The sequence below is a fragment of the Pan paniscus genome, chromosome 9 (genome assembly GCF_029289425.2).
Source record: "Pan paniscus chromosome 9, NHGRI_mPanPan1-v2.0_pri, whole genome shotgun sequence".
Classification (NCBI taxonomy): domain Eukaryota; kingdom Metazoa; phylum Chordata; class Mammalia; order Primates; family Hominidae; genus Pan; species Pan paniscus.
Window position 1 is genome coordinate 56,065,753 of NC_073258.2, and position 19,006 is coordinate 56,084,758.

The window sequence follows — 19,006 nt, forward strand, 5'->3', positions numbered from 1 at the left end:
TGTCAAATAAGATTACCTCAAAGAATAGGTTCATAAACAAAACACATGGAAAAGTATAATATTGTTAGATGAAGAGAAAGAAAATATTTCCAGGTTACCATTGAGTCTTTTTACTCCAAGTTTTTTCATGAAGCCCAAGATCTCTACTTTCTTCCATTGATTTTAACTTCATTTAGACAACTCTGTCATCTATTATTTCACTTTGTGACATTCAGAAATAATTAAAAACCAGAGAATATATTCTATGCCATACATCATGGGTAATGATTTTCCAGAAATGATTTAAAAAGGAACCAATACACATGGTTTTAGTGTTTTCACCATATTTAATAGAAACACTATAAATGAGTTTTGATGACATTAGAATGCAACTAAAGACATTAAATATAACTTATTTGTTCTGTTTGATGAGGTGCGAAGAAAAGAGGGCTTTCTGGGATAAACAGGTTCCCAGAGCACGTAGACACATTTCTGACTTTTCTCTGGTCAGAAGTGACTACAGCAAAAGATAGGCCTGAGAGGAGGTGAGAAGGAGCAATTAGGGATGGTGTATATCAGGGAACTTTGATCAACATCAACAAAGCTCATGGTTCTACCTTAACAATCCAGGAATAATCCCACTGTGCTGGTAGGTCTTGGAACATATTGCACCACAAGTGGGGAGGTGGTAAAGAGACTGCAGTGAGTGTCCTCCTTAACACATCCAAGAAGAAAGAGTCCCTCCTCTCCATCTATCTTGTCATTCTGTCTCTTCTCTTTCCAATACTTGTTACAGACACCAAAAGCCCAATTCCAAGAGTCCCCCACGTGAACCTCCCAATAATATTTGCCAGATGTGAAAGCCTGAGCCCCCCATACAAGAAAACATTCAGATTTTGCAGTGATATCGGGATCATCTTAAGGGTCACATCCAATATTCATGCTTCTCAAATCTCCATACAGGAAAATATGACTATTGTCCCTTTCAGGCTGTAGAGTAAAATCAACTGCAAAAATAATTTTTAAAAAATATAGATATATGTAATTAATAGAAATTAGAATTCTTGAGGGAAAAGTTGTTCTACCAAGAATTTACTTTACCAAGAAATTTGAAGTTACAAGGACAGGAGAACTGTGACTACAACATTTAATAAAGTATAAGGATGATTAATATTCTCTATAGGAAGAACAAAACCCTAAAAACAGACATTGAAAATTTATTGAAAACTTAAAAATTGAGAGTCGAATATAAGACCAGCCTGTTTTAATCCAATCTCCTATGTGAAAGTGAAATATTTTATGCCCTGAATGCCCTTTAGCTATCAAGGTCATTATTATTAAAATATTTCTTGTTCTTAAATACTAGTGGTATAATTCTGGCAGGAATGGGAAGATTTTAGCTTACTCAAGCACCCCTCTAGATAACTGCATAAAAGTCCATATGTTCAAATTATAAGTGGTAAGTTAAGGCAGATTTTTGCAAAATCTTCTACTAGTCACTTTGCGGACATCCCTGCTAGCTCTAGACTGAAACCGAAATTTAGATTTTACAAGTAGCTCTTCATGTTGTAACTAAACTGAAATTATTATTTGCAGGTTTACTTCCTATTTACATAATAATTTCTTCTTTCTTTTTACATGTTAAGTCAAAATTTTACATTATATCAACAATATATATTTATTGTAAGAAAGTACAAATACTCCAACAAACTGCAGTGAACTCTATTCCCCAATGAAATGTGTTTAATAATTCAAATGAAATACAGTAAAGAAGTGTAAAACTTTTATGTAACCTTGGATTACTATGCTTCCTTCTGAGCATTGTTCCATTTATTCAATTTTTTATTTCTTATGTCATTCCATTTACCCAATGTATAACTCTATCCATGTGAGCCCAGAACATATTTGTTTTTCACTATGTTGTACTCTTCATGTTATAAATTGGACTATAAACAGAAACACAGATATAAAAGGGTTGCATCATCATATGGTTCACTTCCTGCTGAAATGAAATAAAGATTTAATGAAGGGTAAAATATTACCCCCATAATTCTAACAAGAAGTAATACACTGTGGGAATTCTGCCAATGGGCTGACACTCACCTCTGAATCTCTTGAGCCTGTCCATCAGTCCAATGATGGGCCCTGCACTGAAATCTGGATTCACAGGCTCAGACACTTGCAGCAGCAGAGACTCATACCTGCAAGGAGAAAGATAGAGTTACCACATCTACAGCCAAAAAAATACATAAAAATCACCACCTTTATTTAAAAGACATTTCATGAGAATCTCTTTAATCCACACATTTGCTAATTCCAAAATTATCATTTTCTTTTTCAAATTCATTCTTATTCACAGTTCCTCATTTTCAAGCACGATGGAAAAGTCTCTCTGACTGAGAATTCATTCGGATCTTTCTTCGTATTGCTCCAAATTAGTAAGGATAATTAGTCTCAAGACTAGGAGAATATTCCAAAATGAAATTCTGGGTTCCAGACCTCACCAGAAATTCCTGAAATCACTGTCTGGAAAAGTGGGGCTATTTTTAAGACTGCTGTGTCTGTTTCTTCCTTCTCAAGGCCAGGGTATTGAAACGTGCTCCAGGCAGGGAGATCTGCCTTTTATAGTTGAGGTTCTCTGGAGGCCTACATGGCTCAAACATTCTGAATAGTTTGTTTCATCTATTTTTCAGAATTATATATTTAAATATAAACTAGAAATCATCAACACTTTTCACTGCTAAAATACTTTCCCCTTTTCTCTCTGGCTTCCCCTGGTTGACTTTGTAGCCATGTAGTAAATGTAATATTTTCTCTTTCAAATATGAAGGCTTTTGAGCAATAAAAAGGAAATTAGGAATAGAGATGCTCACTTCCTTTATTTTCTTTCATTTATTTATTTTTTGTTCTTTCTTTTTTATTTATTTATTTATTTATTTTTGGTTTTGCAGAACTTTCATTGAACTGCTTAATAAAAACACTGAGTATGGCAACAAAATAGATGACTACATGGGGTGGGGGATGGAGAAAGTACAACCAGCACAAGGTAGTATCAATATCTGAATCAATTATACCTTCAATATCAAAGTTCCTTCTTGATATTTGTGGAAACTGAAAGCATCTGCTAAAATCTTGGTATGCACTCACCTTTGTAATATGTCTCCAAAAGACTGTGAAAAAGAAAAAATAGAAAGGCTTAGCGCTTTCCACAAGATGCATCTTCAACTAAGTGCATTGTGAGTTATGGAGACAGTTTCTGAAGATATTATTTTCCTACAAAGTTCCCTCCTGGAAAGCATTTTCTGTTTCTTTTCTCATGACAATCCCAGTCTATCATATGTCATGAATTAATGTCCTGATAAAGTCTAAGTCTTGAAGACATTCTCTTTACAAGTGAAGGGAGAGGAGGCCCACAGAGTCCATGCTCTGCTGTAACCATAAAGAAGCTACTCAGCCATCTACCCTAAGCCCTGTTACCAAAATGAGTGGACCCCAAAATAATATTAGTGTGATCCTAGATTCCCCAACTTCTCCATCATGCCATGTCTCCAAATTAGCCTAAATGCCAATGAATCACTTCTCATTTTATCCACTTTCAAAAATCCTAAATAAATCACTGACTTTTGATGGGAAATATTTCCTGGGGCTGTCTGTTACCTTGGTCATTCCACAAAGTTTTGTTGCTGGTGGATAAAATAGGAGGGACCTTCGGTCTGGTAGAATCACTAGGAGAGGCTATACCCTCCCAACCAAGTAGCATTAGTTATCAAATCGTGTTTTTGGAAACAAATCATGGAAGTAAAGGGGGAGACGGATTTCAGGAGAGAGGAAAAACACCCATGCACGTGAATCTTCATCATCATGATACCCCATGGTCAGTTCGTACCTGGAGTAGCTCCACATCTGCTTTATGGCACATTTTCTTCAGATCCTCATACATTCCTCTTAAAAGCTCCCTGGAATGTTCCATTCTGGCTTTGCCTTCATTGAGTTGCTGAAAAATGTCCTCGCCCTCCTTTCGCAGCCTCTCCAAGTGTTGTTGCTCTTCTTCATGGAGAAATGCAGGCATCTTCTGATATTCAGCTCTGATTGCTTCTATCCTTAAACTCACATAATCCTGCAGTGACAATTAGTCAAAATAGAAATGTTTTATCCATCTTCTCTTGAATTTCACTGATTCCTCTTAGCATTCTGAACACCCAATATTTTAATCCTCAATCTTGTCAATTCTCAGATTCCACAAAATTTTATTCCTTTCCTTTTTTTTCTGTACTAATATCAACATAGTTGTTTCTGCCCAGTTACATTTACTTGATTAATGATAAAATGTTTTCTAAGATAGTTATATAAAAATGGATTTCTCTCTTCCACACCACATTTATAGAAAGAAAACACAGTTCTTGCTTAAGAATCAAACTATTGAGTTATATTGACTAGGTAAGAAACCATTATTTCTATTTTGGAGAATTGGGGCAAGTTATGTAAAACCATTATATGACAAATGATGACATGACCCAGACTAGCATTGTCAACTCAATGCATTTCACCCAGAATAACATATTCTAATAAGGTTTCATTTATTCTCTTCCAAACTCACCCTAATTGGCAACATGGACTTCTTTGTGGTTCCTCAAACCCCTAAATAAATGCAAATTAAATATTACCGCACATGCTGTTTTCTATACCTAGAATTATTTTCATATTATATATATATACATGTTTCTCGTATATGTGCTCATATATATATTTCTCAAATAAAGGCATATATGGATATATGAGGAATATATACATGTATGTGTGTGTATATATATGTTCCTCAAATATATCCATATATATATATACCAACACCCAGATACTCATATATATTCATATATTTATGAGGAAGAGGAAGGCAAACAGGAGGATATACATATTTCCTCCTGATCAAGATTTTGTTTCAGTGTGAATTTTTCCATGAGCCTTTTTTCTGACCACCCTATTTAAAACTCAAACCTTCATCCCCAGTCCCTGGCCTCTGTGCTCCTTTTCTACTTTCCTGCTTGATTATTCTCCAAAGACATTACTACACTCTAACACATCATGTACTTCACATATCTGCATGGTGACCATTTGCTTTTCTCATTTCCATGGCATGATTTGTGTGTTTTCTTTCTTCTTTACACCTTAATTTTCTAAGTTGATATTTGACATAGACTAGGTACTCATAAAATATCTTTCAATGAATTAATATTAGAATAAATTAATGAATTAATATTAGATATCATACCCTCAATATAAACATCCACAAAGAGAAAATCATTTCTAGAATTCTTCTCAAGTCCTTAGAGTTCTCCTTATATTAAATACTAGTTCCCATATTTCTCACATATTTCTGTCTTCATCAAGACACAAGTCTACATTTCTCACCACATTTCCCGTTGTGTGTTATGACTTATTCAATATTAATTAGTGCTGATATTTAATTTCATGCTTTCCCTAAGGTTGCACTCTTGCTCCTTCTGCCTGAAATTTAGCTCACATTTCAATATACTTGCCCACCAGGATTCAAATTCCTACTGACTCAGCCTTAGAAGGGTCACCTGAAATTTCCATGACTGACAAATAACTCTTGTGTCCAGAATTTATCCAGGCAGCCCATTGGGAACAGTGTGAAATGGCCCAGTTTCTTGTATTTGTTGGGGTATTCCTATAGGTTTGTATGGAAACAGATGAGCACGCTTGGGTAACATCTGTGGTCTGATTAGAAATCCTACCAAAGAGTCACACTAACTTATATAAGAAATTAGGGTGTTTTTTTCTCAAGTGTTTTTTCCTTGTTTATTGAATTCCGGAAAGGTTATGGGTTGAGATCAAGTTCCGATTTTAAGAGTCAGCCATTAGTTCACTATAAGTTCCTGGAGAAGGTAGAGTAATACGGTACTAACCTTCCAGCATCTGGTTCTGGTGGTTTCCATGTTCAGGTTTCTGAGATTTTCACAAGCTTTTTCCCACAAAGACTGCATTTTTTTTAGGAGCTCCTCCTGCAAAAGAGCCATGAATTGAAGCACAAGTGAGGACAATAAAGTATCATTCACACTCTGATATATGAAGGACCCCAAATGAGAGACAAATTAGCCCACAGAAAATAGAGTTTGCTTTGTTTCTCCTCATGTTTGTCAAATCTGAGAGGTGTGAAGTCAAGGAAGTTCATAACAGACATGCTTAAGGGGACACAGAGATGGCATCATCCAATCTCCAAGGAAATAGACTTACAAGAATTTCATGTGTCCTGTATAGAAATAGATCTTCAGAGGCATCACTTACCCGGCATTCCTCAGCAGCCCACTCAATGGGACAGTGTATGTGATTCCGGTGCTCCTGAGAGTTGGAACACAGCAAACAGAGCGGGCTCTTGTCCACTTCACAGAACATCTTCTTTGTCTCTCTGTGCATCCCACATATTTGCTCTTCAGAGCTAAGGAATTGCCGGAGGCTGGCTTTTCTGGCAATGGAAGCCATGTTCTTCAAACAAATGTCAGTGTTGAGGTTTCTCTGCCGTGTTGTCTTCTTGCATTTAGAGCACTGAGCAACAACTGCCATGTCTTGCCAGTTGAGGTAGAAACAGGGCCGGCAAAAGTTGTGCCCACAGTCTATGGTGACTGGGTCTAGGAAGTAGTTCATGCAGATGGGACAGGTGAGTTCCCTCTGGAAGACTTGCAAGGTTCCAGAATTCATGTTTCTGAAGAAGAAAGAGCAGCATGTCATTTTGGGGTCTGGCTTGGTGAAAATCTGTGAACATGTGGTGATATGTGATAGCTATATTTTCTTCTTGACAGTGCTCATTAAAGTGGAACAAACTATTTCCTCTGTAACAAAAATGAAAAATTCATACACGCAGAGAGTCTTCAGGCTTTTTAGCAGACACTACTGACTGGATGACTCACAATCTCTTCTACTCCTAGTTCCTGCCCATAACATAATGCAAATCTGTTCAAAAACCTATTCCCTGGATGTCGATATGAAACTCGGGTTTTAATCTTAAGTGGTCTAGAATAAAACGTGCTTGTCCCTATTTCTCTGTCAAATAACTACTGAATGACTATGGGAGAGGAGTAGAAAACCTACATTGGGTAACAAAACATGAGAAGATGGTCCGAGGGCGCTATGACATATTTTTAGAGAGAGGGACCCAGAAGACGGCTCTTTAAAACAAAAACAACTCCAGAACAAACCAACCGACCAGATAAACAAAAAGACACCAATTAAACCAGTCTAGGGTCACAAGGAGATAAAATAAATAATGAAAAATATTGGGTTTATTTTTCTTATGGCTTAAATTAACTTCTTTTTGGGCTACTCAAACTATGAACTGACATATAGTCAGTTTTTTAAAACTGAAATATATACAGTTATATTACTATGGTATTATGGTTAATTTTAAGTGTTGACTTGACTGGACTAAATAATACATGTAGAATTGGTAAAGCATTATTTCTGGGTGAGTCTGTGAAGGTGTTTCCAGAGAGACATGTAAGTTGGTGAGCTGAGTGAGGAACAGCAGCCCTCAATGTGGGTGGACACTATCCAATCAGCTGGTAGCTCAGACTGAAGATAAAGGGCAGAGAGAAGGCAGTTTCCTCTCTTTCTCTTGAAGCTGATTCTAACTCAGCCAAGATATCGGTATCTCCAGGACACAACATTAATGACAGCCTATGTTCAACTTCTCAGACTCCATAATCAAGGGAAGAAATTCCCCTAGTGGACTTCCTCTCCTGTACAGTGTCATGTGTAGAGTGAGGACAGATATATGATCTGAGGGACGCATTAGACAGTCTCGTTATTGTTTGAACATCATAGTGTATACTTACACAAACCTAGATGGTATAGCCTACTACACACCTATGGTATATAATATAGCATATTGTTCCTAGGCTACAAACCTGTATGGTATACGAAGGCAATTGTACCACAATTGTAAGTATTTTTGAGATATATATATATATATATTTTGTATATATATAGTTATGAACACATCCTATGGTTCTGTCTCTCTGGAGATCCCTGACCAATACAAACTGTAATCTTTGCCTTGGCAGTTTGAAGTCCTTTACCTTACTCTCTTTCACTAAACACTGCTGAATTTAAGTGCCAACAGTGAAAATTTAAGAATTGCAAATATTTTTCAGAGGTCATCTGAGCCATTTCAGGAATTTTTCATAGTTTCATCTGAGGTAATCCTCAATTAAAGTGACAACTAGTATCAAATATCAAATCATTCCTTATACAGTTATCTGCTAAACAATTGTGTTTTGATTTCTAAGCTAGGGTATTTTGGGGAGCATTCTTATTTCCTTTAGTATCACCATTTTTAACTCATCATTGCCTCAGTAGCTTAAAATCATGTCTAAAAGCTTCAGGTTATGAAAGCACAACATTTACAGTATTCAATAATTATCCTTTTTTACTTAATTAAGTGTAGCAATATTAATACATTCAGTACATGTATATATGTTTTAATGTGAATTCCATATATTCATGATGCATACAAATATATTGCAGCAAACACTAGATATCTAAAATTTTTCAAAAATATATTAAACACTTTTGGAACACACAAAATGACAACAATTAATAACCTCATGTCGTAAAATGAATAGCAATAATATGAGTTACAAATAAGATCATTCAGTAAGTTTAGACAGTTAGATATTTTTATCACTGTAATTTACTATTTTAAAGGAAGAGAGAAGTAATTTTCTCCATAGAAGTTGCACTCACCTCAAGGTTCCATGAATGTTTCCTGCAGTAATTCTTCCAAGAAAAAATTCTTTTAAGTACTCCCCAAGATCAGGAGCTCATTCCCTGTTGAGTTGACTTTCAGAGGTCATCACCTGAATGCAGTTAACTCTAAGTGCTGTCCTCCTCTGGAGAAATATGAGCTTGTCTCTTCTACATCCATTTAGGTGAATCTTCGAAGACCACAACCACCTATTTAGTGATATTTAGGGTGTTAAGAAAGGTGGAGACAGATATGATTAGGTTTATGCAATATTTAGTACACGCCTTTTCATCACTGATTAAATTAGCATCACACTATCATTGTAAAAACCACTGCCTGAATGAGGCATATCTATCATCAATCTTATCAGAGTAAACATGCTAGAAATTGACTGAAATTGATTAATGCTGTTTCCTGAATTTCTTCCAAAGGCACAAGCATTCCTCTAAGTGCACATTTATTTATTTATTTATACCAAAGAAAGTTTCACCCTCTGGAGTGCAGTGGCGCAATCTTAGCTCACCGCAGCCTTGAATTCCAGGGCCCAAGTAATCCTCCCACTTCAGCTTTCAAAGTAAAAAAGACTAGAGGTTTATGCCATTGCACCTAGCTAATTTTTCATTTATTCATCAAAAATATTTTTAAAATTCTTAGGTGATTACATGTGTTACAGTGACCAGCTGAATTAGAATTAGATTAGGTTTAAAACGATGGAAGAATCTGGAAGTGGGGGCAGAGTGTTGGTTGTTAATTAGCACATGGATGAAAGGAGATTACTGATGTGTTTAGAAGCCACAACATTGACAGAATAAAAGCCGGAACTCACAATCCAATGGTAAATCTCTTTACTGTGGTATTTTCTGCCATTTCTGCTCCATAAGACACACCTTAACCACTTTGTTGTGGTATCCCCAGTATTCTATTTTAGTCTAAATAGCATTTTCTCTCAACTGCGTTCTATTTCTCTCTCCTTCATCTTCCCTCCCTTCTTCCTTCCAGCTGTATTTCTTCACTAGAGAACACTAGTAGAATGTTCTCCCAAATTTGAGATTTCAGATATGCATCTGTAAAATAACGTTATGGAGACACATTTTAGTTGCTACTGAATACTTGGTTGTTTTCATAAGTTCACAGCATTACTACTGTCCTCCAAAAAACAGTTTCCCATTTCCACAGCTAATCTCATCATTGACTCTCCCATCCAAGTTTATTCTATGCCACTCTGGAAGAATCTGGAAAAATACTTAAAATACACTTTAAGTATTCATCATGCACATGTATTGTATTTTGTTTTATATATGTTCGGGTGAATATCTTTCTCCACTAATTGTTTGCATTTCAATTCTTGTATCATGTTTTTTGAAACACAGAAGTCGTCATTAATATAAACCAACTAATTTTTTTAATTGTTAATTTTTGTCCTGGTTAAGAAATCCTTATGAGAATATTGTATAATGTTCCCCTTACCTTCAGGACTGGAATCTATTTGGAAATGACTGTGTGTGTTTTGAGGTAGGAGTCAATATTTAGTTATTTTTTAAAATTCAATTAATCCAGCATTGTTCTGACCACCTTGTGTATTTCAATGTAGAAGAGCACACTAATAATGCAGGATTATTTATCTATGTGGTGAGAATTCCAAAATGAAGCCCAGCATGGAAGGTCAAATAATATTAACTCAAAGGATAGATTAGTAAAATGAAATGTGATGGATAAGTGCAGTATAGTTAGGTAAAGAGAAAGAAAAACATTTCCCAGCTATCATTAAGGCTTCACTCCAAGCTTTTGCATGAAGCAAAAGATCCCAACTCTCTTCCATTGATTTTAACTCCATTCAGACATGTCTGTCATCTATTATTTCACTCAGTGGCATTCAGAAATGAAGAAAAAAAACAGAATATATTTTATGCCATGATCATGAATAATGGTTTTTCAAAAATTAATAAAGAACCAATACATATACTTTTGGTGTTTTTACCATTCTTAATAGTAACACAATAAATGAGTTTTAATAACATTAGGAGGCAATTCGAGACATAAAACAGAACCTATTTGTCCTGTTTAATAAGGCACAAGGAAGAGGGCTTTCTGGAATAAAGGGGTTCTCACAGCAGATGAACACATTTCTGATTTATCTCTGGTCAGAGGTGAATACACCGAAAGATAGGCCTGAGAGGAGGTGAGAAGGCGCAATTAGGGTTGGTGTATATAAGGCAGCTTTGATTAACATCAAGGAAGCTCACAGTTCTGGCTTCACAATCCAGGAATAATCCTATGTGGCTGGTAGGTCTTGGGATATATTGCAGTGTAAGTGGGGAAGTGGTAAAGAGACTGCACTGGATGATGTTCTTGACACATCCAAGACTAAAGAGCCCCTCCTCTCCATATATATGGTCATTCTGATTCTTCCCTTTCCAATACTTATAACAGACACCAAAAGCCTAATTCCAAGAGCCCCCTACATGGACCTCCCAGTAATATTTGCCAGAGGTGAAAGTCTGAGCACCCCATGCAAGAAAACTTGTAGGTGTTGCAGTGATATGGGGTGGATTTGGACGGTCACATCCGATACACATGCTTCTCAAATCTCCGCATCGAAAGATATGACTGTTGGCTCATCATGATTCAGAGTAATATCCACTGTGAAAATAAATAAATAAATAAAAGAGAAAGAAACAAAACATACATAGACATGTGTCAATAAGCAAAAATTGTTCTATCAAGAAGTTAATTTACCAGGAAATGTAAAGTCACACGGACAATTTTGCTTGTAACTTCTAATAAAGCATAGAGATGATTAATTTTAACTACAAGACAAACAAAACACCAACCACAGGTATTAAAAATGTTTTGAAAACTTATATATTGAGAGCCAAATGTAAGACCAACTTCTTTCAATCCAATTTTCAAAGCAAAATTTGCACATTATACGCCCTAAATGCTATGCTGTTATCAAGATCATTATTTAGAAATGTTTCTTATTCTTAAAAACTAGCGTTATCATTTTGGAAAGAATGTGAAGATTTTTAGTTACTCAAGAACTGCTCTTGATGAGTGGATAAAAATCTGTAAGTACATGTCATAAGTGACAATTTAAAGCAGATTTCTGTAAAATCTTTTACCAGTCTCTCTGTGGTCCTCCATGCTAGCTTGGGGCTGAAGCTGGATTTTAAACTTAACCTGTAGCTTTTCATATTGCAATTAAACTGAACTTCTTTTTGTTTGTAATTTTACTTGTATTCACAAAATGATTTCTTCTTTTTATGTTGACCCATTAACTAATTTTTTTGCAATTCATGATACATATCCATTTAAAAAATTAAAAACCCCCAGCAATCCCCAGTAAACCATAATCCCCAAAACAACAGTTCTTAGCTGTTCAAATGAATACACTAAGGAAATGTAAAATTTTGTATTTAACATTAAATAACTCACCTTCATTCTGAGCATTGTTCAATTTGCTCCTTTTTTAAATTTGCTACACTACTCCTTTTTCCCATTACATTACTCAGTACATATGAGGCCAAAATGTATTTGTTTTTCACTATCTTTCAAACTTAATGCTATAAATCTGACTCTACAGACACAGATACAAAAGGGTTGCATGATTATGTTGTCCACTTATGTCTATAAAGAAGTAAAATATTTGATAAAGGGTGAAATATTACCTATGTGGTCCTAACAATAATAATATTTAGATAGTGGGAGTGCTACCTATGGGTGGAGACTTACCTCAGAATTGCATGAGCCTGTCCCTCAGTCCAGTGATGGGCCCTGCCCTGAGCTCTAGATTCAGAGGCTGGGGCATGTGCAGCAGCACGGACTCACTCCTGGAAGGAAAAACCTGCAGTTACAACATCTACAGCCATAAAATAAATAAGAATCACTATTTCTATTTAAAAGACAGTTCATGAGAATCCTTTGAATCCACAAATTTGATTATTCAAAAATTATTCCTTCCTTTTTGGAATTAATTTCTATTTACAGTTTCCAAATTTTAAAGCATAGTGGGAGAGTCTGAGTCAGAATTCAGTCTGATCTTTCTTTTTTTCTGCCCCACATGTGTAAGTATCCTTAGCCTTATGGCCTTGAGAATATTTGGAAACGAAATTCTGAGTTCCACTTCTTGGCAGACTCCACTGACATCTTTGTCTGAAATAGAGGGGTTCTGGGGAGGCTGCTGCATCTGCTGCTTCCTTTTCAAGATAAAGAATGTGAAACTTGTTCTAGGCAGCTAGACCTGCCTTTTAGAAACAAGCTTCCCTAGAGACTTATACAGTTCTAACACTCTACAGTTTTTTCAACCTATTTTTCAGGACTGTTAACTGATATGCATGCAGGTATGAACAACAAATCATCAACTTTTTCACTGCTAAAATACTTCCCCCACTTCTCTCCTGCTTCCTCTGGTGACTTTCTCACCATCCACAAAATAAAACTTTATCTTTCACCTATGCAGGCTTTTAAGCAATAAAACAAAATCAGGAATAAACATTTTTTTTAATTTCACTATTTATTTATTTATTTATTTATTTAGTGTTATTGTCTTTTTTGGTGTGAGAGTGAAAGCAGATGCAAAAAAAAAGGTAGTATCAATATCTTAATCATTTATGCCATGACTTTGGTAGAGCCTGCTTTGATATTCATGGAAACTGAAAGAATATATGCTAAAATCTAGGTAAACACTCACCTGTGTAATATGTCTCCAAATCCCTGTAAGAAAAACAGAAATATGTAGGACATTTCACAAGATGCACCTTTCACTAAGTTCAGTGTGAAATTTGGAGTCAGTTTCTAAAGATATTATTTCCTTACCATCTGGAAAGCATTTTCTATCTCTTCTGTAATGAAAAACCCAGTTAGTCGTTTTGTCATTAATTAATGTCCTGGTAAAGTCTGAGTCTTGAAGACATTCTCTCCAGGAGTGAAGGGAGAAGAAGCCCAGAGAGTCCATGCTCTGTGGTAACTTCAAATAACCTATTCAGTCATCTTTCCCAGAACCTATTACCCAAATGAGGTGACCTCAAAATATTATTAATGTGAGCCTAGATTCCCAAAACTTCTGATCTTGCCATGTCCTCAAATTAACCTAAATGTAAATGAATCACTCACTATTTTATACATGTTAAACACCCCAAAATATATTACTGACTTAGAAATGATTCAGAAGGTGCATTTCTCTAACATGTTTGTACCAATATAGGAGTTGGTCAAGAAGAAGACTGACATCTTCAACAAGTGAATTTTACCTCTGTGTGCAGGAAACTCCCATTTATTGCCATGTCCCATGCATCACGAAAGCCGGAAGAAAAGTAGGAGGGACAAGAGTATTTGGCTTTAAGGAAATCATCTGGTGTTTCTCACAATGCTTTTATTCCCGTCCTATAAGTTCAAAATTAGGCAGATGGGACACCAAGTTGTAATGTATCTGGGAATGCTGTTTGCACTCTAAGCCATATTTATTCTTATCATTTGATTCAGAACAAATTAAATGACTGGCACAACTGAAAATAACCCAAGAGATTTGTTCAATGAAACAAAGCTGAACCTCAACCAAATAGATAAGCTGCTGCCTAAGGTTAGCACCAGTTCTTAGTTATTCAAGAGTGAGTAAACCCTGCTTTTTACCACTGTCGAGGTGTCCAGTGTTGTCCTTTTTAGAGTCTGGCTAGCTGAGGCTTATGTGGCAAGAAACATCTTATTTGTGTTTTAGTCCCTTAAATGAACGATTTGGATAGGAATGATTCTCCAAATTTTGAAAATACTTATCAGAAATATTCTCTTATTCCTTCACTCTATGCCACATAGATTATAATAAACTGTCTCTCTTCTGCCTCCACATATTTCATGCAGAAGATTAGGGGTTAGCAGAGAGAAAGCTTATCACCAGCTTCTTTTGGACTCGCTGCTTTTTTCCAAGTGATCTGAGATGATAAAATTATTCACCTTAGGGCTCCAACCCAGCACTCCTTTTTGATTGTCACCTCTGTTTTGCGAGTTTTCTGTTGATGCTAAAACTCTATGCAACAGTCAAAGCCTCAAAATTTAATTACATTATTTGTTGCTAGATTTCAAGGAAAAATTTATTCCTGATATTCTTCTACTTTAGCTCAGATTCACTTTGGCAGAAAGACAGAATTAGCTACTCTACGATCACTTAGTATTTGACTCTGGTTTTGGAAGATGAAACAGTTTTTGTGTCTATTTACCATATTTTCTTAGCCATTTAACCAAGATAATCTTACTGTGTTGATTCTCCTAGAGATACTTACTTTATTTATTCTCTTCACCTATCAGAATTTATGTTAGAATATCACCAAGACTTACTTACAATTGAAATAAATCAAAGAGAGAACACTAAGAACATTGTCAATCATTAATACATAAATCTTAAACTTCCTGAGATTTTTATCCCTAAAAGAAGTTATTTATCAATAGCCTGGTTACAGTTTTTTTTTAATACAAGAATTTTCACTCTTCTATGGTACAAAAAGTAAAAATTGATAAAGAGGATAACTTGGAAAAAATTAATCTAACAAAACAGAGACACATTCTTGACTAGCACTTTATTTCTGTACTAAATTTAGGAGACATGTAAATGGTAGGTTTCCTAAGTGAAATAAGACAGACACACAGAGAAAAATACTTCATGGTCCCACTCATATTTGAAATCTATTTTTATAAGTTTAATACATTCAAAAAGGTGGTTATATTGGTGGGAAGAAAATAGGTAAATGAAGGGCAAAAGTTGTAAAGGTGCAGTAATGTAGAATAAATGAATCTGATGTACAACCTGTAGGTATATTAGATAATCTTGTATTGTTTTTGGGAAATATTCTGAGGGACTAGATTTTTGATGTTCTTATCATCAAAAAGAAGCAGAGCTAAGTGATATGATCCATTTGTTAATTTTCTTCATTATAGTAATCATTTCCTTACGCACATGTATCTCAAAGCGACATATTGCGCACCTTGAAAATATAAAATAAAACAAATTAAAAAATAAAGGTAATTTTGTTCCTTCATGTAAGCTGAAAATAAGTGAAGACTGGGTCAGTAATAACATTGCTTTGCTGAATTAAGGGAATTCTCATAAAATATTTTTAGTTGGGAAGCTATCTGTATGAAATAAAATTGATCTGAAGCTGGTTACAGTGGCCATACTTATAATCCCAGTGCTTTGGCAGGCCAAGGCAGAAAAATCAATGGAGGCCAGGAGTTTGAGATCAGCCTGGGCAATAGAGTAAGACCTTATCTCTACCAAAAAATAAACAGAAAATTAGCCTTGAGTGGTGGTGTGCACCTGTTGTCCCAGCTTCTCAGAAAGCTGAGTTGGGAGGATTGCTTGAGTCCAGGAGTATAAAACTGCAGTGAGTTCTGATTGTGCCATTGCACTGCAGCCTGGGTGACAGAGTGAGAACTTGTCTCAAAACAGCAACTAATTATTTTTGGTAGCCATGTTACCTGAAAGGTATAATTCTTTCTTCTACAATTACTAAATCTGCATGTGTCTAGGCCAGCTATATCAGGTAGAGCTTTTCCTCTAGTGCTTATATCTATAAAACAAGTAAGACAATTATGAGGAGGCTCTAAGCAAAACAATTTTTTCTCATTCTGGACTTTGAGGTCTTAATTCTTTAGACTAATTTTCTGTCTCAATAGTGGATATCACCCTGAAACTTAATTTGTCCAAACACCTCACATAACCTGAGATTTTACAAAACATATAGTTCATAGGATCAGTATGTTCTTATGCCTTAAAATTCTCTGGGCATTCAAGGATGCTACTATGTGGAAACTCAGTCCTTCTACTGCATTATTGAAGAGCACATTTGAGACTCACAGCTCTGGTTGCAGGAGTCTCTTAACAGGTCTGGACAATGAGTAATGTCAGTCCAGATAATTCTGAGGAAGGTTTTCTGCCTTGTTATGATGAGGATAATCAATGGAGACTCTAGACAAGTTCCCAGTCACCATTCCATCATTTAGTTGCTGTTTTTGTAATCCCAGCATTTTGGGAGGCCTAGGCAGGTGGATCACTTGAGGTCAAGAGTTCAAGACTGGCCTGTTCCACATGGTAAAACTTTGTCTTTACTTCAAATACAAAATTAGCAGGGGGCGGGGGGCAGGGAATATGCATTAGAAAGGAAGGAGTACATACTTAACATACCATTGGAAGGTGAAATTCCTAATACTTGAGAATATTTTTGAGAACTGTTTAATTCTCACTATAAAAAGATATACCCTTTGAGTGACATTAAAAATTCACTAGAAGAGTGAAGAATAATAGTTAAAATGTCACATGACTAACAAGAGTCTCAAAACATAAAGTGTTCTAAAAGGTTAAAGAACATATTTGAGATAGAGAAGAGAATAAATAATAGTTAAATAATTAGACTTCATTATGTGAAAAGACTTTTCTAAAATCTTCCATAATAATTGAAGATATAAACTACAATAATTAAAATATACAAAAAATAAAAACATTAAAATAGTGAAAAATTTTAAAAAGTGTAAACTTGAAAATTATTTAATTTTTAATCTCAAAAATCAGAAAGTGATTTTATCAATGTCCTAAAAAATTAAAATAAAAACAAACTTAATAATGTAAAAGAAGGGAGGTTTCCACCGGGCTGGGGGCGGGAGCTAGGGCTTCCCTGGGGACGCAGAAGCAAGAAGCAGGGAACTTGGCGCACACCAGCAGATGAATGAATAAAGGCAATGTGACATCTATCAATCTATCTATCTATCTATCTATCTATCTATCTATCTTTCATCTATCTAATGTACACATGCACAGATATACTCACATAATATATGGTATTATTAGCTACAGTCATTATGCTGTACCTTAGATCACCAGTATTACTTCATCCAATATAAATGAAAATTTATACATTTTGACCTCCATATTTGTATATTTAATGCAATAATATTACATAATAAAATATTATTTAACCCTTCAAAAGAACATTCTGCTCTTTTTGACAACATGAATGAACCTGGAAGACTTAATAACCTCTGTTTTATTTTGTTTTTATTTGACAAACCGTAATTGTATGTATTTGTGGAGTACAGTGTGATGTTTTTATATCACATGCGATAACACGGATGTACCTAGGGGAAATTATGCTAAGAGTAATGATGTCCTGAATAGATATCTAGTGCATTGATTTTCAGTCTTTACTATTTTCTAGCAAATGCAAGTAATATTTTAGCTGAGTCTTACAAGCTTTGATACGTCGTATTTTCATTATTATTAAGCTCAAAATATTTTCTAACTTCTGTGATTTATTTTTACAAATGGATTATTTAGAAGTGATTTGTTTAATGTTGAACCACAGAAAATTTCTGGCTAATTGTAGTTTTTCACTTTTTAGCTGATTTTCTTGATGTTCAGTGACATATTTTATTATTAGGATTACTTGAAATTCATTAAGCATTGCTTTATCAAACAGCATATGATTGATTTTTGAAAACGTTTCATATGTTCCTGAAAAAGAATGTGTATTTTGCAGTTGTTATGTGATAATCTCTTATGTCAATGGGTCAAATTTATTAATGGTTTTGTTTAAATCTTACATATCTTTATAAATTTTTTGTGTGTATTTTCTAGCAGTTTGAATTGTGCTAAAATCTTCCTGTATTATTGCTGATTTGCCTATTTCTACTTTTATGTCCGTCTATTTTTTAAAAAATAACTTATAAAGTTGTGCTTTGGGGTGCATACCAATTTATAATTTTATCTTCATGTTACTAACCTTTTGCCATTACAAAAATTTATTTCTGGCAATATTTGTTGCCTTGAAGTCTAGTTTTGTCTGATATTAGCATGGAAATAGTGTCCTTTTGGTCATAGTTTATGCAGTTTAGTCTATTAATATATTTTTACATTTTTATCCTCTTATTTAAGATGTTTCTCTTACAAGACTCTTGCCATTGTTTTCTATTTTTAAATAGGAGAAAGTTGCTCCTTTAAAAAGATAAAATTAATTATGTATTGAATTTAAATCCACCACGTTTCTCTTGATTTCGTATTTATTAATGTTAACTATGTTTAATATTCATTTCATTTATTCCTATATTTCTTCTTTCCTGCATTTCCTTTTTTCCATTTCAGAGCTTTTTCCTTCTCTCTGAAGATCATTCTTTAGAGCTCTTATTCTGTAGTCTGTGGCTGGTTATAGAATCTCTGAATGTTTTCTTAATTAGTCAAAAACTCTGCATTTTACATTCACTTCTGTGAGATTTTAAATGGATTCTATGTTG

General features: G+C 34.9%; 2 pseudogenes; both read right to left on the reverse strand.

Moving 5' to 3' along the window:
* Window positions 1–486: 486 nt before the first annotated feature.
* On the reverse strand, window positions 487–7,529 carry LOC100980014 (tripartite motif-containing protein 51-like; annotated as a pseudogene).
* Window positions 7,530–10,878: 3,349 nt separating this feature from the next.
* On the reverse strand, window positions 10,879–13,612 carry LOC106634418 (tripartite motif-containing protein 49D-like; annotated as a pseudogene).
* Window positions 13,613–19,006: the final 5,394 nt, after the last annotated feature.